Here is a 2363-nt window from a genome sequence, read left to right as displayed (position 1 = left end):
GGATGACTTGACAGAATGTTGATTTTAGCAAGACTGGCATATATCTTTCATTTATATATTCAGCTACTTGAGATATATTGACAAAACTGCCAAAAAATGAAGATATTTATAACGAAATGCACAAGTAGCTGACTACATAAAGAGAGATATCTGAGTAATTGTGTCGTAATATTATGTGGACGACTTAACAGAATGTTGATATTAGCATGTCTGACATATATCTTCAATCTATATATTCAGCTACTTGATGTATATTGATAAAACCGCCAAAAAAGAATGATATTTGAGACAAAATTCACAAGTAGCTGACTACATCAAGAGAGATATCTGAGTAATTGTGTCATAATATTATGTGGATGACTTAACAGAATGTTGATATAAGCAAGACTGGCATATATCTCCAATCTATATATTCAGCTACTTGAGATATACTGACAAAACCGCCAAAAACTAAAGATATTTGTAACGAAATGCACAAGTAGCTGACTACATAAAGAGAGATATCTGAGTAATTGTGTGATCATATTGTGTGGATGACTTGAAAGAATGTTAATATTAGCATGTCTGACATATATCTTACATCTATATATTCAGCTACTTGAGATATATTGACAAAACCGCCAAAAAATTAAGATATTTGTAACGAAACGCACAAGTAGCTGACTACAGCAATTGAGATATCTGAGTAATGTTGTCGTAATATTATGTGGATGACTTGACAGAATGTTGATTTTAGCAAGACTGGCATATATCTTACACCTATATATTCAGCTACTTGAGATATATTGACAAAACTGCCAAAAATAAAGATATTTATAACGAAATGCACAAGTAGCTGACTACATCAAGAGAGATATCTGAGTAATTGTGTTGTAATATTATGTGGATGACTTGACAGAATGTTGATATTAGCATGTCTGGCATATATCTTCAATCTATATATTCAGCTACTTGAGATATATTGACAAAACTGCCAAAAAATAAAGATATTTGTAACGAAATGCACAAGTAGCTGACTACATAAAGAGAGATATCTGAGTAATTGTGTCGTAATATTATGTGGATGACTTGACAAAATGTTGATATTAGCATGTCTGGCATATATCTTCAATCTATATATACAGCTACTTGAGATATATTAACAAAACAGCCAAAAAATAAAGATATTTGTAACGAAACGCACAAGTAGCTGACTACATAAAGAGAGATATCTGAGTAATTGTGTGGTAATATTATGTGGATGACTCGGCAGAATGTTGATATTAGCAAGTCAGGCATATATCTTCAGTCTATATATACAGCTACTTGAGATATATTGACAATTGACAGTGATATAGTGCAATGTACATCTTAAGAACAAAAATAGAAATCCTTGGTATGTGTTCTCCCATGGACGGTAAGAAGTACTAGTATCTAGAAGCCCAGTTTCTTTAATCTCGTAGCCAGTTACTAGTAGCTAGCTTTTCTTACTTCTCGTAGCCAGTTACTAGTAGCCAGTTACTAGTAGCTAACTTTTATTTAATCTCGTAGCCAGTTTCTAGTAGCTAGCTTTTTTTACTTCTCGTAGCCAGTTACTAGTAGCCAGTTACTAGTAGCTAACTTTACCTATCTACACCAATGACTGGTTTTCTGTTTCAACTGTTAATTGTATTAATGAACATGTTTTACTATAGGCATGTAAAGATAAATTATCTTTCATTGATCAACTATGTATATAAATAAAACATTTATTTACATGTACACTTATAATGGGTATAGATAATGTAATAACAACGCAATCTTTGCCTAAAAATGTAGGTGAAAATGTGAATGAAAGAATATATATACACGTAAAGTATGCAATCCATACAAAAACATAAATAGCTCCGATATTTATATCCAGTTCTAAAAATAGTTTCGGGGGAAACCAGTGAAATATATGTATGCCAAACAAACCAATAGTTTCACATTAGTTGTTAGTTAAATTAATTCACGGATTGTAATTCCTATTTTATTCAATATTTATTGTGTGAACATGCACTCATATACCTGAACAGTCCAATTCTATAGGATATAAGGCTTCCTTCACTGTCGCCTGCTGGGTGACAGATCGTTTGTCGACCACCACTTAGTTTTAACCCCTGCAGATATCTTGATACGTCCCTATCACAGTCGCGGAGGGTCAACCTAACCGTTTGTTTTGGGTACGGTTTATACAGGCCGCAGAAACTTTTGGCGTAATGTTCCACACCGCAAACGATCGTGTTTTCTTCTTCACGAACTTCCATTTTCGCGCACTGGCGTACGTAGCAAAGAAGCGCCGCCTATCGGCGATATTGTGAATCAATCAAGAAAGACAACCAAATTCCACTCGAATTTGCTAA

This window comes from Magallana gigas, chromosome 4, assembly GCF_963853765.1.
Source record: "Magallana gigas chromosome 4, xbMagGiga1.1, whole genome shotgun sequence".
Lineage (NCBI taxonomy): Eukaryota > Metazoa > Mollusca > Bivalvia > Ostreida > Ostreidae > Magallana > Magallana gigas.
This window is presented reverse-complemented; position numbering follows the sequence as displayed.